Source organism: Strix uralensis, chromosome 14 (genome assembly GCF_047716275.1).
Source record: "Strix uralensis isolate ZFMK-TIS-50842 chromosome 14, bStrUra1, whole genome shotgun sequence".
NCBI lineage: Eukaryota > Metazoa > Chordata > Aves > Strigiformes > Strigidae > Strix > Strix uralensis.
The window spans coordinates 18,625,975-18,649,426 of NC_133985.1; the positions used below are offsets into that span (position 1 = coordinate 18,625,975).

A 23,452-nucleotide genomic window follows, 5' to 3' on the forward strand; every position below is an offset into this window, starting at 1 on the left:
TAAAAAGTAGTAATAAAGCACCTCTGCAGTCTCTATGCTGTTTGTAAATGGTTAACTGAGTTTTGGGGCAGAAAATATTGTAATAGAGCAGTGAATTCCCACTTGTGGAACATTTCTCCTTCCTCTTGGGTTGAAATGGCCAATGGTTTCCATGTGTAAGGCAGAAAACAAGTGACTGCTTGCTGCTTTGTCCTCCTGTGTGCTAATATTTAGCAGGGTTTTCTTTATTTCATTAGGTGCAGGAATATGGACTCATTGTTTACATTGCATGAACGGGAATGGCAAGAAATAGATTTTTATCATTGCTACTCTTGTCTTTGGCTGCTCCTTTGGCCTGTGGAGTGTTTCTTTCTCGATCTGGTGAAGATTTAAAGGTGGGGGAGCAAGATTTGAGAAAATATTCTCAGGCACGTGGGTTAGTGGAGGACTATTCCATTTGTGCTGTGGCTTGATTACACTTATACATCTCCACTTGACCTTCATATGGAAATTCACCTTTCAGATAATGTTTCTAAGTCTCCAGGGTCAAATCCAGGCTTCTGTGATGCAAAACATTACTAATGAAATTACTGTGTCCTGAGCTGACAATATCTTACTGGGCAGCAAGGCTGAGCTCAGAACAACAACGGGATGCCCTAGCTGTGCTTGGGACCTACCTCCAGCCTTTGGGAAGGGGGTTTAAATCCAGAAACAATGACGTTTTACGTGTGGGTGGAAGCAATGGAAAGCTTAACTCCCACAGAGGCAGCCATGGTCCTGCCCTGTCACTTCTGTTAACTGGCACCCACCACAGCAGCTGGCTTGGCTCTACTTATTTATTTTTCGTCCAGCCATGGACTGTGCCCTTTGATAGTGACAGAGATAAACTCAGCTCTCCCAGCAATACTGGTGCTTTAGAAATGGGGGAAAAGAAACCCAAGCCCCAGGTCTATTACTATAGAAACAAAATCCTTAATCCACTGGGGTTGGATGGTGCCGCAGAAACATTGACTGGAGTTTCCAGTGTGAAGGCAGGTGAAAGGGTTAAAAACGAAGTTGGTGCTTGTTCCTCCATGGTATTATCTGTATGATTGCTTTTCATATCTTGTTTATTGTGGTTAGCAGAGCAGCTATAATATAGAGTGCTAGATGCAATAAATCTTGTCATTGCAAACAGCATACTTTTCATCAGAGCTCAAGGAATTGCAAGGTAAGCATTCAAAGGCAATCTATAGATTTAATTATATAGAAAGTCTAACCTGTGTAGATCTTAAAGGAAATTATAACTGAAGATTACATGAAGTTGTTTTATTTGTATTACGTGTATTATCCTATTTTAGTTGTTATGAGGATGCAAACAATGGCACTGCCAGCACAGCGTCTTCTGTGGTTTTGTGTCGGCACTGAACAGCCAAAGATGCTGGTAATTTAAGGGCTGAGGTTTTTTTCCCTTTCTGACAGCTATGTCTATAAATTTACACTCCTGCATTTTAAAATCTTCTCTGATGCTAATTGTAGGCCAAGGAATCCCATCGGATAAAGGAAACCATCTCCGATTTTATTTATTTACTGAAAGACAGGCCTGTGACCGCAAAGCAAAACTCTGTGCATCAAAGTGACAGGTCCAAATTGCTCCAATCTCCACGCTGCCACGCTCACCAGCTTGGTCCCTGGCACTGGGCTGGCCACAACATGTGCCCCAGTGGAGGTTCATGTCAGACATCCCCCTTCCCTGGGGAGGTCATTTACCCTGTCAGTGAAAACTGCCCACAGGAGTCCTCAGTGTTTGGGATTATAAAAGTTTTAGCAACTTTCATTTTTTCCTGACTTGTAAAATCCCCATCTTGGGGTATGCTGATGTGTGGGCTTGGGTAGATCAGCTGACCTGTGGTATGGGGTGAACGCGGGACAGGATGGGTGGCTTTAGGGCTTGTTTTTCCTTTATGTTTTTCTTCTCCCCCCCGGCCCCAAACTTCATGCCAGCTATGTTGCAACATGCAACAGCCATTTGCTCTCCAAAAGCCCCATGTGTTAGCTTGTTGTGTTCATCCCTTGGTGGAGTGTAAGCACCAATATGCTGTGGGGCTTTTCTCCCCCAACACAAAGTCCGTGGAGACAGCAGGGGTGTGAGGGGCAATGTAGGAGGCTTTTGCTGAGGCTGGCATCCTTGGGAGATGCCAATTCAATGAACTTGAGGCTCTAAGCAAACTTCTGGGGGTTGAGTTGCTTTGCTCTGCGGGCAGCAAGGTCTGGTTCACTGATAGATTCCCAAGCTGAGGTCTGAGCAGGGTTGCTGGCCCCAGGCTTGGTTCTCCAGGAGGGACAGGAATTGGACTGTTAGAAATGGAGAGATGGGTTCATTCATCGTTGCCAATTAACGATGAGACCAAGCTGGGTTAAAAAACTCAGCTCTATCTGTGGCTGCTGTGCAAACACCATGACACGGTGTGTGGTTGGGAGAACCTGCTCTGGCCTTCCCAGCTCAGAAGGGCTGGGGAGCTCCTAGGTGGTAAGTGAATTTTCCAGATGTGTCACTGAAGTGTTTCACTTGGACAGAGTGACTGATGCTGTTGGGCTCACTCCTACGTGCCATGAGTCAGGAGGAGGTTGCCCAACGTGCCCTCAGGGGAATGTGTTGCTCAAACAGGTTCATCCAGAAAGGAGCACCAAAAAATCCCAGCTGGGAAGGGGCAGAGCAGGAGATGAATCTGCCTCAAATTCTCCACACCTTTCTCATCCGCAGCCCTGAGAAGGGCTGAGGGGTGTTTGCACCCATTTCACTGATTCACTGGTCACCTGAGTCTTGTGTTGTGAAAATGGGGTCACAGCCCTGCAGATGAAACAACACAAAATTGCTACCAGCTTATTTCATTATGTTGGGCTGTAGACTGTGATTCAGGAGCTACTTCACAAGGGCTTGCACTGTCAGTGGCATGAGGAGCCTTGGGGATGGTGCCAGGCAGGAGCGGAGGGGTCACCACACCACCAAAACTCGTGGGGTTTGGTTCTGGTCCTGGCTTTCCCCCACGGCACTGCCCAAAGTCCTCCAGTGCTGCAAACCGCTGAGTTTGTCCAGTGCTTCAGTTCACCACCCTTCATTGGAGACAGGGATTTCCTACTTCATGCTGAGGCTGGAAAAACAGAAGTAATTGGTAGCTGTGAGGTGCTCTGCTTAAACAGTAAGAGTAGTGTAAATACTAGATCAAAACTAAAAGTGCATTTACTTCCATCTCACTAGCATAAAGTAACCACAGCTGACTAGAAAACATACTCTAAAATCACTACCACCTAAGCATCCACAACAAAATAAAGCACATTAATTATCACAAAAGTGCTTATTTCCATCCATCAGCAGCAGATTCTGAGGTTTCAGTCCTGCCTCAGTGGCAGCAGCCTCGCTCTCCTTGAGACCCCCTCACCAAATCCCCTGAGGACTGGGGACAACAGTAGCTTGGATCTTGCACAATTAAGATGCCGTACAGGGTGAATTAAAATAGAATAAATTTGACAACTCTTCCAGTGATAAAACTTTGAATAATTATTTCAAGTTCTGTGTGCTGACGTGGTAGGATGGGGGAGTGTGCCTCGGTTCCTAGAGCAGCAGGGAAGTCACTGCCTGGACCATGGTGCTAGCAAGGAACACCTTGGTGGGACTTTCTGCAGCCCCATTGTCTACTTCCCTTGCTATGCTTTAAGTTCAGGGACATTTTTTTAAAAAAAACATACTAATATACATTTGAGTAGCAGCACAATCCCAGAAATGAGCTCTTTTGCTCATACACATGGTAGGAGCCAAGATGTATAATTTGTGTGGACTTGGGAAATTCTGGCCCATGTTGTTTTTAATAAGAGGTTCTTAAAAGCTGTTTTTTGTGCTGATAGCAAACCTGTGATACAAACCGGTGTCAGCAGTGTGCACACAACAGCTTGTGTGCTTTTTAATTCCATGCAGGTGTGTGATCATGAAGAAAAACCTTCTTTCCCCAAAATCTCCCAGGACACCTCTGCACCCACCTCGTACACCTCCCCAACTCCCTTTGGTATTTCTTCTGGTCTGGTGGGAAATGCAAAGCATCTGTGGTGACCTTCTACCTGTCCTAGTTTTTGGCTGACAAGGAAAATCTCTCCTCTGTGACTCTGATACAGATCTTGGTAGTTTCTCCTGCACAGGATCAATAGTGTGGATAAGTCAGGCATTGAGCTATACCCTGACCGATGCTTGCACAAACCTACACCCTTCACAAGCTTCCAGAGAAAATCCCAGTCCTGATTCATCCAGACCATATTGGGGGTGGTGCTGAGTTCCCCTAATCTTACTGTTATGTTTCCATGGGCTTCTCCAGGGGCTGAGATTCCCATCCTGGTTCAGGATTAGGTCCCTGGGCACTGTCACCGCTCCCTCTCTGAGCAGTCATGGGGTTGGTTTGGTGACAAATGGGCAAAATCATGGCACGTGTCTAGATTTTAGCACGCAGAGCTGGCTTGTAAATGGGGCGTTTTGTTAATGCAGAAGGAAATGGATAGATATTAATTGCTCTCTGGCAGTTTGTCATTTTTCATGTGAGCTGTTGATGAAATAACAGTAACCTGAGGGAAAACAGACAGAGGTTGAATTCAGAACCTGAATTCAGAGGAAAACACCTATCTCGGCTGAAAGAGATAGGCTGTATTTTAAGCTGAATTCTTTTCCAGTAGATTTGCCAATATCCGAATGTTTCAGGAATTATTCTTGGCCTCACCAAGCTGCTCATAGAAAAATTTCTTCTGAAAGTCAAAACATTATTTTAACACTTCCAAAATGAGCCATTTTGATTTTTTTTTCTTCATATCTTTCACTTTACATTCCTTTCATTATGAAACCCACAAACTTGGAGGGGGGGAACCACCAAACCTCATTCAGCCCCAAATTGAGAGCAGAGCAATACAATTTTAGTCTAAACAGAGAGGAGTGTTGTGTTTGATTCCTGAAAGTTTTGCAACTTTTTTCTGCTTTTTTTTTTTTTTTAGCACACTTGCTTGCTTTTTGGGGATTGCAAACAAACTATAGTAATAATCATGCAATTATTTTCCCTGCTGGGGACAAACTCCTCTGTTGCAGTGACAGTAGTGAGTTTATTGATGTTGGACCCAGCAAACCCTTGAGTGTGGACAGAGCTTAAATGAAAAATTACGGTACTTTGGTCTGTGCTGAATCCAACCAAACATCGTTATGGTCATCTTGGGCCAGCTCTGGGGAGGGGAGTTTTAATTACCTGAGTAGGCAGTCATTTATTAACTCCCACAATTTAGCGGGGAGAATAACCACTGAAGAAGCAATGTTCCTTTTCCAGCAGTGGCACTCTGTGTGCTCTTCGCAGTTCAGAGAGGAGCAATGAGCACATACACGTATCCAAAGAAATTTATTAAATTTCCTATAAACAGCAGAAGGAACCAAACCGTTCATGTTGGATTCTTTTGCCCTTTACAGATAGAGAGTTACAGTTTCTTTAAAGGTGCAGATATACAACAGCTTTTGGTCTGGGAAAAGTCCAGGGGAGAACAGAGTGCGCTTGAATTGCTTTTGCTGGGAATTTATAGAAAGCTTTGACCTTAAAGGGAATAGTATAGCTTTGCTCTGTCTGTTTGCACTTTGCATTGTTCAGTAATGTTGCCTAGCTCTCAGCATGCTCTTTCATTTATACATGCATTTCTAATAATCTTCTCTCTGTGCTTCAGTCTCTTCTCCCTTTTACTCTTCTTTTCCCCCAGTCTCCGCATTCCTGGCAGTTGCAGTAGGTTGGGCTGTTCAAGAGGTGATAGACAAAAACCCCCCGTGTTCTCACCATCTTTAAGCACAGAAAAGATAGAGGCTTTTCTTGGATAAAAGGCTTTGCCACTCTGCTCTAAGTACCATTTGAGCTTCACATCCCAAAAATGAGATTCTACCCTTCTCCCCAAGAGCAAGGCAAGGAAAAGCTTTCTCTAAATAGACCCAACTGCAAACAGTCATTGAAATGCATCGCTCTTTTTCTTCTCACTGCTTCACTTCCCCTCACCTCTGAGGTAAATAGTAATTTGGCCAACACCTGGTGCCAGCCACCTACATCACATGTGTGACTAACACTCCTCGCACCCGCCGGACCCATTAGCCCTATTTTCTGCCTGCAGCTCCATGAGCGACGGCTGCATTGCCGAGCCCTGGGTACACCCGTGTCCCTGGGCAGGGGGAAACTCAGGCTCCCCAAAACACAGACTATGAGGGATGGATGAATGGGTTGTATGGGGCTGGTTTTACTGGGCCCCTTAGAGGTGTTGGCTTCCCTGAAGCTACTACAGCTAGCACGTGCTCACTAGCATCTGTCGTGTGCTCTCATCGAAAGATTCAGCCCAAAGCTTGCTTTATCCTATTTACAAAGCAAATTTGGTGCTGCTGGACAGAGTGAGTCCACAGGCGTGGGATCCTTCCCTGACCTCCCATCACAGGCCTCGGTGAGGCAGGTACAGGCAATCAGGCAGACATGGGTGAAATTTGATGCACACTGGTGCTTAACGAAGCGTGATTAAGTGATGTCCATCACAGCACGGCTGCTGCTCCCTGGCTGGGGCCCTGTCAGCCGGCTGAAGCGAGCACAGCCCGTGGGCAAAGGGATGCTCGGGCACTGGCAAGACATTTCCCCACTATGTCCCTGCCTCCTTCCTGCCTTGGTGTGGGAGCAAGAGGTTTTCCACATAGCCTGTTCCTACAGGAAGAAGAAATGACTGATTTCAGTGTCTGTATTCAAGATTAATGCACCTAAGCAGAGATGCTCTTAATATCCAGCGTTTGGTGCACTGTGACTGCCCAGCTCAGGTGTGAATGTCACCTGTGGGCAGCTGCTTGCCTGCACTGTCCTCCCATCTCCTGCCTGCAAACAGGCTTCACGCTGCTGTGGGCACTGGTGAGAGCCACGAGCATGCACGGAGGTTGTTGGATAAGCAATGATAAGTACAAAAAATTATTATGGTTAGGATTCTGTACAGGTGCTAAGACATGGGGGTTTTGTAGGTGGTAAGGGAATGTTGGAAAATCTGGGGAAAAAATGGTTTTTATTATGTTCTAGTGTGGGGAAACTATTTTTCAGGCTATTCTTGGTAAGAGTCACTTGGTGTGTGTGGCATGGGGTGATTAAAGCAAGCCAGGCTCAGGTGGGCTGCTGGCTTGAGGTGGTGGCAGGGCGCTTCTCAAATAGGGGCAGGGAAACACTGAAGTGCCCCAAGCCATCCCCTGGGTTAGTTTTCATGCCCCAAAGCAGCTAGAGTTGAGGATCTGCCCTGATGTTTCTGTAAACCCTTTGAAAAGCAATTCAGACTGATCTTTCCCCACACTCGGAGTGGGACCATGAGTCCTGTGGATGTCACTGTCATGGGCAAGAGGCACGGCACAGTCTCAGGAAGGGACGGTACACCCAGCCCCTGAGCAGCTTCATCTGCTGCTGGCGTGTCTGTGACTTCAAAGACAGGAACTGAGAGGTTTTTCAGAGCTTGGCTTTGTTATTCATCTTCTTCGATGCTCATAAATTATCAACAAACAACCTCAGCTATCAAGTCGGTGAGGAGGACTGGGTAATTATGTTTGTGGTTCAAAATGAGGGTTGTCAATTTTAATTAGGGAAAGCTGAGGGCACAGGGAATTTTTAATGTTACTACCTGAACTCTTGAGTGCTGCACAGAAAATAATTGTAAATGAAAAATTAATCAGGGCTTGGTAGGGAGTGCAAGGGGTACTCCTTTTCCTTCTATTTTATTATTTTGGTCCCTTTGAATCAAATTTGGGTCTAGTGACACAATCACCAACAGGTTTGTTTTTAATCACAATAAGAAAAAGGTATAAGCATGTACCAAATGGGCTGGGTAACTTCAAGGGGAATCAGATTTTGAAAAGCCAGAAATCATTGATATTTAAAGAGATTTCTCAGGTATGAATTTTAGAAGCAACTCCACTACCTGGATGGTGCTGCTGTCTGGGGCTCTGCTCTCAGCAAAGCAATCCTGAGCGGTTGCCTGTCCTGCTGGTGCCTATGGCCATGCCCATGCCTGCATGTTTTCTTTGCCCTGGTGCAGGCAGGACAGGCAGGATTTAGGCTTTGCACCCTTCCTAAGCTGGGCTCAGCAGCGTACATGGAGAAAGCTTAAAAAAGGCAAAATGAATTGTATTGTGACTCTCCCCTGGTTTGTAATGGGAGTGAGGTGCTCTGTGCTCCTATAGCTACATCCCTCCATGGTGAGGGTGAAACCAGAGCTTGTCCCCAGGGATGATGGAGGGGGCAGGGGGTGCTGGGGTGTCGCTACGTGGCAAAAGGCTTCTCCCCTGCATAGAGCTAAGCACCAGGGAGTGTTGGTCCCAGTATACCTGTTCCTCCTAAAATCAAGGGAGCTTCATCCTTTAATGTCACTGGCAGCCAGAGGGGCTGTCTGTGTGATTGCAGTATTTGAAGAGCAGGCAAATGTCAGCCCATCATGGGGATCGTGGGTTAAGTTTTAATCATCAGGCCAGTATCCTCTCTTAATTTATTTTCCTTCATTTAGACAGGATTTGCTGGATTGCATGTGATCTTGTGAATATTTATAATGAGAATTATTTTTTTTCTTGCTGCTTCTATGATTAACCAATTTGGTACTTTCCAAGGACGTGCACAGTGAAGGTTAAACTGAAAAGGCCCAATCCTTTCCTGGCATTATCCTTTGAGCATTAGCAGAATTTTGTCAGGCGTGACTTTGGTCTCTGCACATTCACTAGGAAGGGTTTTTCCATAGCCAGGTAACGCTGCCTCGCTTCAAGTGTGCATGGTACCAGCAGGGCTGGATCCAAAATATTGTCAAGGTGGCAGAAAGATGCTTTGGGCCTGATCCAAGCCCACTAAAATGACTCGACTGCAGCAAATAAGCTCCCATTCACTAACCTAGTTTTATAATAGTCAAGCTGCAGACAAGTAGTTGGCAATTGTAGTTGTTAAGTCATGAAGAATAATGAATAAAATGCAATTATTTTTTAATACTACTGTTCTGGTTTTGGCTGGGATAGAGTTAATTGTTTTCATAGTTGCTAGTAGGGGACTATGGTTTGGATTTGTGCTGAAAACAATGTTGATAACACAGGGATGTTGTAGTTACTGCTGAGCAGGGCTGACACAGCATCAAGGCCTTTTCTGCTTCTCACCCCACCAGCGAGGAGGCTGGGGGGCACAAGGAGTTGGGAGGGGACACAGCCAGGACAGCTGACCCCAACTGACCCAAGGGATATCCCAGACCATATGGCGTCATGCTCAGCACATAGAGCTGGGGGAAGAAGGAAGAAGGGGGGGATGTGTGGAGTGACGGCGTTTGTCTTCCCAAGTCACTGTTCTGTGTGATGGAGCCCTGCTTTCCTGGGGATGGCTGAACACCTGCCTGCCCATGGGAAGTGCTGAATTAATTCCTTGTTTTGCTTTGCTTGTGTGTGTGGCTTTTGCTCTACCTATTAAACTGTCTTTATCTCAACCCATAAGTTTTCTCACTTTTACCCTTCTGATTTTCTCCCCATCCCACTGCAGGGGAGTGAGCGAGTGGCTGTGTGGGGCTTGGTTGCCAGCTGGGGTTAAACCATGACAACTACGTACTTCTGTTATGGTGAGAATATGCTAAACCTCTGGAAATACTTTGAGTCACTCAGCAGACACTGGTAGGGAAGATGATATCATTTACAGCAGATTACGTGTCACTGGCTGGATTCACAGCCCTCCTAACAGGCTGGTGATGCAAAACTAAAACCAGCCTGGATCAGCTGGCAAATGAAAGTCTCTTGGTTGCCTCTTTGTGCCATGGAATGTTAAGTAGTCCTAAATCAACCAGTAAATGAAAGGACTCGCTCTGATCTCAGTTATACTAGTAAAAAGTGAGCATAATTTTACTGCTATTAGCAGACTCAGGATCTAACCCCTTTTGCAGAGTGCTGTGGATTCGGGTGGACCCAAAGAAGCCCCTAAACCTCCATACCGTGGAGTAAGTGGGTGTCAGCCCTTCCTGTTCATGCAGGTGCAAACTGGAGGCGAGTGCTGGGGGTTAAATGCACCTCTGCCCTGCCTCCAGCCCTGCATTCAGCCGTGAAAATCCCTGCTTTAATCCCCGCAAAGCCGAAGGGTTTGTATCTGTCACACCCCCTGCAAAATCTCATTGTGAGAATTTCCAGGTGCCTGCCATGTCGATGGGTAAGGTCAGAAATTAAGAGAGAAAACGAGACAAGCTTCTGTTCCCAAGCCCCCGGTGCTCCGGTAGGGCTGGAGCACTTGCAGTCGCAGATCTCCTTTGAATGCTCACTCTGTAATCCTGAAAAGCTGAAAAGTGTCTGTGGTCTGGGAGCACAACTTGGAGTTGCTTTTGCCAGGCAGGGTGACCTAAACCTCAGTGATGTATCATCCCCAGTCGGGCTCTGGAGACAGCTGCCTCGCTGCCTTCTATGAATTTCAGCTTCTCTCGCTGCAGTTACTGATTTGCAACCAGGCTTGAGGAATGGGGATATTCCTATCGAGGAAAGCTGCAGGCAGGCTGACCAGCTGCTGTGCAGCTTATTTGTGTACCACCGCACCTCGTGTCAGCTCTTTAACTGTTTGACACTCCAGCGTTTGAAGGGAAAACATGCCCAGGTGCAGTAGGTTCCTGGGGGCCTCCATGTTTGCGGGTGTTTCTGCAAATTGCAGCCGAATGCGCTTCGAGCTTTGCTGTGATTTGGGGACAGGAAGGCAAAGTCTGGCAGCAAAACCATTTAGCCCCGAGGTTTTGAGACAGAAGAATTTTGGGGACCTGATTAACACACGGTTACTTGGCTTCTATTTATGATCCTAGCTCAATACAACCAAACCAGTTCCTTGTGTTGGAAGATCTGGCACGTTTATGGGTTTATTTTGTCACGAACAGACAAGCCGTGGGATGCTGTCCTGTAAATTGTTTGGTGCCCTCAATTATTTCTCTCCAGGAGCCTTCTTCATTCAGCCTGCTGCCATGTGAATGCCTGGCATCATCTGGAGGGCAAAAAGTACTGTTGTTCATCTGCACCGCGGCGGAGAGCTTGTAAACTGCCTGGCTGCAAATGGGATAGAGGGTGGTAATTAAAATGTGTGCTCAGAATATAGAAAGAGGTTGCAGACAAGTATTTATCAGCTCCTAGGTCTTCAACGGGCTGGTAAAACACCAGAGCATATTTAAAACAGCTTAATTAAATGGTGCTACAGTTTTAACCTTGTCTAGGAAAATTGTTGGTTTATTTCCTCTAAATCATACATTTAGAAAGGGAAGGACAAAACCACTCATAGTCAAAAACTTGGATTGCTGGCCAAAAATAGACAAAAATGCAGTCAGGGGATAGAGCATTTGGCTGGGCTTTAGAAGAATGACCCTGGTTCTGCTACTGGCTACTTCTCTGAGTCCCCCCTGTTCTCTGCATCCCCTTCACTCTGTTTGTGAAGAGAAAAAACAAGATGAAGGCTGGTTTGCAAAGAGCAGAGCTGCGGGAGGCAGCTGATATTGTCCTCCTGTCATGCAGATCCTTGCTCACATGGGAGCCACTGCCAGCACCTAGAGGCTATGGGATGAGTTTGCCTAAAACAGGCATTAAAGGGGTATAAATGGCAAAATGAGCAAGGCTGAGCCTGCAGTAAGACAGGGAGTAGGGGGACACGGTGGCTTCCAGTCACTGGCCTGGGCTGGTGCTATCCTGTCCTCTCCCCACAGCTGTGCCAGGCACAGCCCAAACCATGTTAAATCACAGGGCAATCACCTGCTTTCTTCAGGCCTTGAGACAAGGTGATAGAGGGGATAACAAGACATCATCAGCTGGATTTTAAAAATGCTAATGAGCCACAAATTGAGCCTGGCTTGTTTCTGTATACCCAGAAATGCTTGTATTGCTCTGAGGACTGTTCATTGGCCTGCTCCACAGAGCATCACCTGCAAGCCGGGAGCTCTGTTAAATCAAGGGAAGGGTCTGACCTCAGTTTCTGCAGTCTGATGCGATTTGGAGTTTCACACAAGTGTGGCAGTGGGCTTCCTGCTCTGGAGCAGCCTGTACGCACAAGGAGACTGTGCCAGTTGCAAGCGATGTCCGGCTGCGATCACCCTGGCAGGGACCAGCTAACCACTGCAGTCCTTCCAGGGCTTTTGGTCCTTGTTAGGAAGCCGTTCCCAAAGACAAGTGTAAAGAACCGCGAGCGCCTTCCTCCCTGTCTGTTTGCATTTGTGGGATCTGACCTACTTCTTATTTGTAACACAAAAGCCTCCCTTGTTTTCTGACTTGCAGCGAGCTACTGCAGGAGTGCTCAGTGCCTGGGAGCTATGGTTGGCTCCAGGAGAGTCCTGGCAGCTTGCACCACAACGAGCTTCACCTTAGAAAAGCTGCCCCCAGGGAAGGAAGACACTATCTGGGGAGGCTGATGCCAGCTGCACATGTAGTGACCAGGGTATGTCCCCAGCCCTGCTGCTCCAACCTCCCCCTCCTTGCACCTGAGCTCAGAGCCGTTCCTCCTGTGGTTGGGGCTGTCAGGGCTTGGGGGTTGCTGCCTTTCTTCTCCCAAAACCCAAATGTGCAAACCCTCAGCAAGAAATTCTGCAAAATTGTACTTTTTGTGGCCACAGCCTCTACCTGTTTCTGAAAGGACACGGATGGTTAAACCACTACAGTGCGAGGGACCTCTTCTCAGTCGTTGAGCAGCATCACTTGACATGGCAATGTTGCACTTGAAGAAAAGGGGTGAAATGGATGTGCAGAAGCCGCTCCTCACGCAGACTGTGCCCCAGGCAGACCGTGCCTTAGCACAGGGCAGCGGCATGCTGTGCCTCTTGGCTTGCAGCACCAACCACCCATGGCTGTGTATCACGTGCCAATGGTTGCAGCAGTCCCCATGTGGAGATCAGCCTTTTTTTTTTTTTTTTTGAGGACATACAGGAATAAAGCCATTGCTACACTATGAATTGCTATGGGCACGGGTGGGCTGCTGTGAGGAGCCCCGATGCACTTTGCAGAGACCTTTAGCTTTCCCTCCTACCTATCTAGCAGCAATCCTGGGCTGCCACCCCTCCGGGGGAGAAACAGTTGTTATGAAGCAGGGACAAGGCTCACAGGATGCACTGAGGATTTTGGAAGGTCTGAGCTTGAACAGCTAGGAGACATTAATATATGCTCTTTCCCCTTGTAAATATTTCTTCAAAAGGCACTGCAGCTATCTGGGATGCTCCTACACAACAGCAAGTCATAAATGATGGCTTTCTTCAAGCAGAGTAGACTGGAAGCTCAGTTAAATACATCAAATTAACTGTCAAAATAATCTTCCAGGACTTGATGAGCCCGAAGATTAAACGGCATGTTATTTCTTCTCTGTGCTTTTTTATCTTAGCAAAAGGGATTTACAGTAGATTCCAAAATCCATATTTTAAATGAATTGCAAATAGTTTTTTGTAGACTTGGCCCATATGAAAAGGATTATTACCCAAAACAGCCCCTCTGTCAGGGGGAATGTAGGTTAAAGAGAAATGGGAATGTAAATAAATTGTAAAGGCTTTACAGTGAATTCTGCAGGGGGCATGTTTATTTTCTCTTTTGATTCTCCAAGCCTGGCTTCCTATGCAATTAGAGGGTCTAGCTCTTCATTGCAAAACATACAATCATTTCTTTTTTGTGTCATCAGTAAATATTTGGGCTGAAACTGTTTAAACATAAGCTTTCAATAATCTTTGTTTTGCTTTTCCCTGTTCTCTGGCTGAGTCTTGGTTTGAATTTCCATAGACTAAAAATACATGATTTTGTTTGAAGAGCTTAGATGATCTTGTTCATTTTGCTGTTTATCTATTACCAGGAAAATCTAATCCTTCTTTGATTGATGTTCAGCGATACAGGATATGCAGCAGGGAGTTATTATTCCTAACCACGCTCTTCAGGTACCTGAGCCCACTGCTGACATAGCGCATCCACCACATATTAAATTGTATTGCCCTAACATAATCTTCTGCCACAGGTCGGGAGCAAAAATGTTAACAAATAGATGCAAAAAGGTGATAAAAGATAGAAATAGCAGAGGATATTAGGAGGCATAGGGCAAAGAGAAGATTGGTAGCAGTCAACCCCGATTTTCAAGATAACATGACTCTGAGGCACCATTCCCTGCATTGTTCATGTTTGAACACTGACAGGGAAGGACAGTGCGAGCCCAACCCCTGGCTTCAGCCTTAGCTATGCCAGGTATCCATGTATTTATCTGGGGCTCTGAATTTCAGCTTCCCTTCTAGGATGTTTTATGGGGAACAGCTGGTGATTTATTTAAAGACCTGTAGGGTAAAGAAGCAGGAACAGGAAAAGAAAGCCAAAGCTTCCAGAAGGATTTCCCCGCTTACTGGGCTTCTGGATGTTCATGTCAAAGTTAAAAAGTAACATTAATTACAGGCATCTAGAAAGAGCTGTAATCATCTGTCATTCATGGTGACAGGATGACATCTCCTGTTTGGATGGTTCATCATTACCATTCGCAATTTCAGGAGCTCAGGCTACAATGATAACTATTTCTGACAACCTTGGGAGATGAGTTTGACATTCTGGATGTACGTGTGTGCAGGGGAGGTCATATGACAGTGCAGGTATACGTTAGGGCCTTCCCCAGACAAAGAGCAAACAGGTATTTTCATTCTGAGCAACTCTTAGTTTGGATAAAGGGGGAAATAAGCACAAAAGATGAAAGCACTGAAGGTGGGGTACCCCGCGTGCCCTCCATACAGCTTGTATTCACCGCTGTGTCTAGATGCTGTACACCCTTAATGACATTGAACTCTTCCAAATAGCCAACAGGTGAAGTGTGCTAAGTCATTAACCTGTGGCAACTCGGGTGTGCATCTTATTCTTCCTCAATTCCCCCTTTTACCTGGGAGCAGATGCAAAAACAAAGCCTGCCCTTTCCATGGAGTGGGGTCACGGGCTGCCCCAGTAACCTGGCCAGAAGGAACGTCCTCAGAGCCTGAACTTCATCCTTTGCTCCTGGAAATCTCCTTGTAGGTTTTCTTGCTTCCAGGATGAGTTTCAGTGAGAAATGCTTGTTTGGAAAAATAAACAAAAACTAGTGGCCATTGAGAGTTGCCCTCTTTATTCCCTACATCTACAATGTTATGATTGCAACTGTCATCAAAATCTTGCTTGAGAGTGCCTAAACTGAATAAATTGGACTGGAGGGCAGCAGGGGCAGGAATGCCAGACCCAAATAATGGGTTCAGCATGCTGAGACTCACCAGTTCAGGACTGGTAAGCACCCATGAGCAGACTAACAGATGGCCAGTATCACATCTCTGCACAAAGCAGGGTATCATAACGTCAGATCCCTTTTGGCCGGGTGGCTTTTTTTTTTTTTTTCCCCTGTCAGATATCAATCTCTTGAAGAGCTGGCATCTCTCATATCCTCCCTGGCTCTGGATTCTCTATACATCTGCATAAAGTAGGCCTGCTGGCTCCTGCTCAGCTCAGAGCTATGTAGAAATCAGGAGATCCTGCCTGCATTGTTGCCTGCCCCACAAAATGTTCCTGTGTGCCTTCATTGCCTGTGTGCTGCTGTGGCTAATCCCTGCATTTACAGTGCAGGTAGTTTGCAAACTTGGGGTTGGTCACATATACTCCTTGAGTGTATGAGGAATGCAGCATCTTCATCACTCTTGATTAATAATGTGTCATAAGAGATGAGAGCCATTTACTGGTGAAATTCACTAATGACGTGTTATATTAATAATAGCAGAAATGAAGAATAAAGAAGAAAAACAAAAAACCAACCCCATCTGACCCCAAATCCAAGCTAAATAATGTAAGGAGTGTCTCCTGTGATCATCTTGCTGCAGATTAGATCAATAGCAACATCTGAACAAAGGCACGAGAGTGGCTTTGAGCCCAGAGCTCTGCAGCACTGGCAGTATTCACAGCCCTTATCATGGTTTATTACACAAACGTTTTCCCTGTGCATCTCAAGGTTCCCTGGTTGGCTAATATACAGCCATTGTCGAAGTAAATATTTTGTTAATTTTTTCTTGCTGGAGGAGAGATCAAGCAGTAACTCTTCACTGCCACTGGGAAAGAATATGCAAAGCCAGTTCTTCAAAAGGTCAGGCTTATGTTAGACACTGTGATTACAGCTAGAAAAGGAAATCTGCGCTCATTCTGCCCTTTGGGCAGATGCTAGACACCACGAAGTTTGGTGTGCAAAGTATTTTTTTATACTTACGGAATAGCGTTTGCAATCTGGACTCTTTGAGATAGTTGGTAAGAATCTCTGCTGGGTCTTGACAATGGGATTTCTAACTAACATGATGAATTTCTTTGTTTGCCGTGTTTATTTTTCTCCCTCAACTGAACCAGTCTCATAGTCTTTATTGTGTAGTTCATTATTTATACCGCAGCATTCAGCTGCCCTCATCGGATCAGCTCCCTCTGTGCAAACACACAGTGGGAAAGTCCCTTCTCTAAAGAGCTTTAGCCATCAGTGCTAATTAGAAGACAAAGGTGCCTGCTGCTCTCCCGTACTTTGTTCTCACCCACAATAACAGGCAGTTTGTTTTCCACAGTGTCCCGGGAGACGATGGGATTGTACCTCCCATGGGTCTTTTGCCAGGAGCCAGTGCCTCAAGGGTGCAGGTTCAGAGCTGTTGGTGGAGGATTTGTCCATTCTGTGAACAGATGAAGATTTGCAACATACTCTTTTCTTGTAAGATGTTGAAGCCTTAGCATGTCATTGTTTCTTTTAACACAGAATAAATATCTCAGCCGTGGGAAGCTGTCATCCAGGTGCCCTTAAGTTAGGCAACCAAAGAAACCTTGCTGTTCCTGACAGGAATGCTGCAGGAGGTAAGATCATGGTACCACCCTCCAAATACACTGCCTTCACTTTGAGGACTCAAAAGGACTTTAGCTGTAACTTCATCTTCCATCTTTCTTTATCTTAGAGCTTTACAGTCTCTTTTTGGGAAGATATGAAGAAATGTTTTCCCACGTTCCTGGTTATTACACAAGGGGAGTGTGATATACAATGAATGTTAAAATGATTTATAATGTAGAACGCTCCAAAGGATATACACAGGGAATGAGAGAACTGCTGGAACGCAATCTTTTGGCAGCACATGAAAGCCCAATAATGATCTTGGAAACGTACTGAATCAGGGATTAACATGAAAGACATCCAGCTAGGATGCTTAGTTCTGTTTTGGGTGGCATCACTGGAAACCTTGAGGAAGGTCAGTAGATCCCGTTGACTCTCAGTCATTCCAGTTGAAAGTTGGGTGAGAAGCAAAGACCTCATGGAGGACCAGATGCTGTATCCACACTTATTGTTCCAGGGTAAATAAAAGAAGAAAATGCTTTTCATTTGTTTGGGCAGCTGTTGTTCTCCAGTGAATCTTCCACTTCATCATTTTCAAATGCAAATTGGCTACGTAACTGTACATATTTCAAATGATAATTAAAGATAAAGTATAATTTAAATACATAATTCTATTGGTGTTGAAATGGCACGAGCCACACTTTGATAGTGCAGTCAAAAGGGTTTCAAGTGTGGTGACATAGAAAAAGCCAGTTGTGCTGGCCAGGCACATTTCTCTTGACTGCATTACACAAGGCTTTTTGAGAGAGGCCAGAAAAGTAACATCATGAAATAAGACCTGGAGGATCTGAAATGGTTTTAGTTTTAAAGTACAGCTGCTGTCATTTGCTTCCCCATCTCCTCTCAGCTATTTCTGCAATGGGGACCATTCAGACACAGGATAGATGTGGCTAGAAATGCAGACTTGGCAGCATGTATCGGATGCAAAGAATACTGTATACCTTATAGGAAGATAAAGCCATGTCAAGCTGGAAACAGAAAGCTGATACTTTGCACTGCAGCTCTCCTGAGCCCTGCACAGCCTTGTGTGATGGGATGGGAGAAGCTGAGATCAAATCCTGCAGGCAGTCCTGAGCACATCACTTCTGTGTGGCCACGCTCCCGCACGCACACCACGTTGCTCAGCAGCTGCTCCGGTGCTCTGGCTCCTACACCTCGTGCATGAAGAGCTGCAGGTCCACGGCAGCGATTTACTGCCCAAGGCACCACGGTCAGCAGTCCTGTGCTCCAAGTGCTGCGCTAATCTGGTGATGTGCAAATGGTGTCACCTCTGCAATTAGAAGAATTCAGTAACTGATTTTAGGTGGTTTTCACGATACACAAGTCTGACTGCAACTGTACAGCTCCTTAATTAATGACTTGCTGGCTTCATTCCCAATTCATGGCTTCTCCATTTAGACTATTCCAGTCACATACACTCTTGAAACAGCTTTGGCTTTTACAGACACAATCCAACAGATGAATAAATAACAATAAGCTCCAGCTGAAATGCATTCAGGAAACATTTCATAGGAACTAATTTATTTTACTTTACTATTTAGCAAGCCAATATATAAAATTACCTAACACAGCAGCAGATTAGATGATGCACTCACTTTCTATTAGCTTTTGGTTGCTGTTATTGAAAGGCTCAAGTATATTTTTGGAGAGGCAGTTATGTAAGAAAGAGGGTTTTTTAAAAAGACAAGATATTTTCAGGGTTTCCTGACATCAAAGTATACTGAAATAGTCCTGCATCGTCAAGCCTTTAAAGTATTGGTCCCTTATCTAAGCTTCATCTTAAAAAGCTGTGTCCTAGGTTGGTTTTAAGGAAGACATCACTGAAAACTCTGCCATAAAGATTACAGCTGGCACAGTCAAACTTTCCACCACACAGGTGAGGTGTCCCCAGGGGCTGGTTGTGCCCCCCAGGAATGGAGCATCAGCTTAGATCTCCTTGCTCTTGGCTCTGGAAGCAGAGCCCATTACACTAACTCATCTCTAACATGAAAATGGAGCAGCATACACAGTAAGAGCAAAACCCCAAATTAAATACTGCCAAAGCAAAGTGTCTTCTTGCACATACGGTTCTTTGCTTGGAAAGGTAACGCAGGGTGCCCAGCTAGCTCCCTGCTAGGTGTGCTGTCGTCTAAGGGCACTGGTGTCTCGGGCAGTTTCTGGGCTTCTCCCTCCTGCCACAGTCTGCAGCATTGAGTTCAGGTTTGTCTGACAGCAAAACTCATCACAAACATATGGGTAATCCTAGAAACCAGGAAGACTAAAATGAACCTTAAGTAGTTTGGCTGCCTGTGCACAAACACTGTCTCTGCTTTGACGACAAAATGTGGACAGACTGCTCGGAGTCATAGGAAACCAGAGAGGGTAGAAGAAAAAGCAGCCAAATATACTCCCCTAGCTGTAAATAGCCACTACTAGAGTAAAACCTTTTGTTAGAAACAGTGAATTTGCATCACTGAAAAATAAGAGTCACAATTGTAAGGGTGAAAATTGGAAGACCAGTGAACTCACCAGCTTTGGATCTCCAAGATGTCTAGGAAAGGAAAGCAAACCTTCAGTAATTCCAACTACAGCGGAGTTTTTTCATTTTTAGAGTTTTTCTGTTGTATTCTGATTTATCTGTTAGACAAAAGAAACAGCTCAAAAGAAATATTTAGGCCCCATTCCTGAAAATGAAAACCAGTTAGAGGTCTCACAGTATCTGAATTAAATAAATGTGTGAGTCTTTGCAAGAGAAGAAATATGTAATGTTCTCTGAAAATCTTGTGCCCCTGTTTTGTAGAAACAATCAAAAACTGAGCAAGGGTAACTCTTTGAAAATGTTATGGTGAGTCCAGATAGTAAAGAAATATAAATGGAAATCTGTCTATCGCATACCAGGAGAAAATGAAAGTTGAGTGTGTCATACACTTGGGCTGTTTTATTTGTACAGTCATTTATTCAGCAGTCATCCTAGGAGTTTTTATACCCCTTCAACTTTGTGCAGTTGTAGAAAATGACACAGTGTCTTTACAAAGATTTGTGTGGTTTTATGGAAATAAAACTCTTCATTACTTAAAAAGGCCACAACATGCAAGGAATTTGTTGGCATGTTTAAAAACTAGAATGATATTCTATTCAATTTTAGGACATTTAGCAGAAACTAAGAAATCATTTAGTTCACCAAGAGGTGTGTCTAGAAAGTCAGTAACCTGAAACTAATGGTTTGGCAAGTAAAGGTAGATATACAATTGCTGGAGAAAAAATAAATTGAGAAGAAACCAAACGCTTAGTGAAAGAAATTCATACTGGTGCAATTTCTTCTAATGTATTTAAGAAGGCAGTTAAATGGGCAAGACTGGCAAATGTGTAAAAAAGAGAGTGTTCAGATATAGGTAGGTCACTTTTAAGACAGGGAAGGTTAAGTGATTTTGAGCACTAACCACATCCCCAGGGTTCGATGGGATAAAAAGAAGAAAGAAGCATAACCAAAGAAAATAGAATATTGAGTGTACTAGAAAGGGCTACCATCAGTTAATTTCTGAAGTTAATGGTAACACAGAGCAACATGACGTATGTCTGGGGGTACCTGTGGAAGGGAAGAGTGCCTGGCAGGGAAGGGCAGTGGGGAAGAAGTTCTCCTCTTCTGCTGCCACCAAACGCTTGTCCAGCTCTCCATGTCCCACCTAGCTTCCAAAGGCACAAAATGCCAAGCTGAGCCTGGCTGTCAAACTGCCTGAGTAACCAAGCAACTCCAAATATATATATACATATATATTATATGTCTTCCTCCCCCTCCCATATATAAATATAGGTAACAGTGTTCTGATATACCCAGCTCAGATTCTGAAACTGGTTTCCCATTTCTGTAATTCCCTCCCTGAACACAAACTGGCTTTTTTTGTCAGCGGCCAAAAAATACTTTGCTACCTTTTGTGAGTGACTTTCTGTGTATTTTAGTTCTGGTCCTTAACATCCTGAGCATCCCACAAGCCCTTCTTCCTACCACAGCAAACCCAAGTTGTACTGAGGTGGTTGTCTCCTGCTCTGCAGCACGGCGTATACACTTGCAATAATAATTCCTGAGACAATTTAGCTGCACTTGGAGGAATTAGTTAAACCTCCAGCTCTACCTAGAGCTGAGGAGTTTGTGGGGGTGGGGACGCTGCATGAAAAGTAGGCAGCATGAGACAAATATAGAAGCTGTCAAGGGAAGCTTATTTCAAGCATGTCCCCCCAAACCCACCAGTCTATTATTCTAGCCATAAATTTGTCCTTCAGTGTTTGTTTTTCTCATCTTAGAGTCTGAAAGGCCTATTTCTAACATTGCAAAGCCTCAGCTGTCATATCTGCTTTCCTCTTACTGCAAGCTGCGCACTGAAGCACCGTGCCTTTTCATATCAAATACATCATTAAAATACATCCTTTTTCCCATCAGAAATAAGCTCTGGGTATAGTTACTCAAGCATTTTCTCTAGCAGCCAAGCCACTCGAAGACATTCCCACCTTCCTGATGACCTGTTTCTGCCCACGTGTACGGTTTCTATCCCCTCACATGTACCTGTGTGTGGGGCTGCCCCATGAATTTGATCTATGTGGATTAAAACCAGTGCTCTAAAAACCCATGCCTCAGCACAGCAGAGGGGAGCATCCACCCCCAGCATGGAGACAGGGAATGCATCTGTATAACCTCATCTTCAGACACTGCCAATGGCCGTTTCTGCTGCTTACGGGCACTGCCCAAAGCAAGGACTGCAGGCAGTGAAAAACCTGACCTGAAACCCTTATACATTTCTCAAGCAGCCAGCTAGAGACCAGAATCATTTATTTATCTTTAATGGCACTCTCCTTAGGCATTTCCCCAAACAAAATTAACACCTTTAAATCCCCAAATCAATTCAGCTTCCACATTTTGTTATGATTAAGTAACACACTGTTATTTATTTAATCATCTTTGGAAACAGCAGAGCTGCTGTGAACAGAAGAGCCATGTTTATTTTCAGGTATTTCAAATTCATTACACTTCTGTACTCATAGATACATACAGAGATTTATATCCTTGATACAGAGAAACCCATTTAGTGAAACAAAACACAAGCATCTAAAATACAAATTAGGGTGAGCCTTAAAAGCTGAACTGCAATCTTGTGTCGTCCTCACAAGCACAAATCTCACAAAAGACTACAGCTCCCAACATGCACCGAATCTAATGGCATTTCTAGCACCAGGGTGACAGCTTGCATGAAGAAGCAATTAACCTGCCTTGGCAAAACAGGAGCAAGTGTGAAGAATAATGACCACAGCTGCTCCATATTCTTGAAAATTTGGTGCAGCTGCCAGCTTGCAAGTTTACCCTGCGCTTAAAGCTAGTGAAAATTTGCAAGCTGTTTGACATGATGGTTGTTGGGAGGAAAAGAGATGCTAAAAATGACTTGTGGAGAGCTTGGTGAATACTGTAATATCACAGGAAGAGAATTAATTTGCTTTGGAGAAAATCCTTTAAGTTAAACTAGTGAAGGAGCAGAACAAAAGATAAAATGTATCACAATGGGTATTTGCATTCACAGTGCTCTAATGAGCTGTTTCACCTAATGAATGAACCTGTGTTCAGTGTTTTGGGGATAATGCCAAAAAGCTGCAGCTCTGTGACACATGTGCAGAGCCATCCGTAGGGGGTTTGTGCTGCTTCCTTCAGACAGCGTCGCTGGCAAGCTCGCGGCCAGCCTTGCCAACCAGCTGCCACCACAGGGCATACTGTGTCCCCGGTCCCAGGAGGGAAGCAGCCACCTCACCCTCAATTTCCAAACTGCCTGCTGTAGTTTTTTTCTATTTAGGTGTGTATGAAACTTTAGCTTTTTCCAAACCTGAGATTTTGTGAAGAGACACAGGCTTGCTGGGGCTTATCACCTCAGCAGAGAACAAGAGCCTGGGTTAATTATATTTCCATTACCAGTTGCATCTGTAAAGTTCAGCTAGAACTGGCTGGAGAGCAGCAGCATCAAACCCACCGTGTTTCTGGAGCTTCTCTGCAAGCCCAGCACAGACAGGACAGTCTTTTGCTGGAGGTGAGAGCAGGCAGGCAGCCCCAGGAGAGATGTGGATTTAAATCTCCTCACCATGGTGAGAAGGGGGGGAAACCACACCATTCCTTGGAGCCAAAGGGGGCAGGGGAGCATGCTGGATTTTGATATCTCCACGCTCTTTTGAACCAGCCAGCAGACTGGTGGACTCCCAGTGTCCCCATAGGCTGCAGCAGTGCTTGAAGTCTTCCAGCACCTTCCCCTTTCTCATGCCAGGCTCTGTCCAAAGCCCAGTGTGCACCTCCATGGGGAAGCCAGGCTGTCTCCAGGGTGCCTGCATGGGAGACCCTCACTCTGCCCTGAGTATAGAGATGTCAAGTCCCTTTAAACAATTCCTGTTCTTTTCCCTGGGGTGAAGAGGCTGGATGAGATGTTAATTTAACTGGGAAGAATAAATCCTCTTTATTCTCACATCTGATTTTGCAAAATCTTAAAAATAGAAGAACCCATTCGTGTTTTCTCCAGCCCCGTTCAGAGTTAAGGACTCAAGTGTGTATTTGTACAACATGTACATGTACGTCTATAAAAATCTTC

The 23,452-nt window shown here is 45.0% G+C and overlaps 1 protein-coding gene across 3 annotated transcripts in view; it reads left to right on the plus strand.

Annotated features, from left to right (window-relative positions):
• The window catches only part of MAPK9 (mitogen-activated protein kinase 9), a 79,342-nt gene extending 62,756 nt beyond the window's left edge, over positions 1 to 16,586 (plus strand). Inside the window, exon 12 of one of the 3 annotated variants that reach the window (XM_074884069.1) lies at positions 16,552 to 16,586. The gene's annotated coding sequence lies outside the window, so the exon portion shown is untranslated. Of the gene's footprint in view, positions 1 to 9,527; positions 9,543 to 16,551 lie in introns of those variants that run through there. The other 2 variants (XM_074884062.1, XM_074884064.1) reach the window with 2 other exon arrangements.
• Positions 16,587 to 23,452: the final 6,866 nt, after the last annotated feature.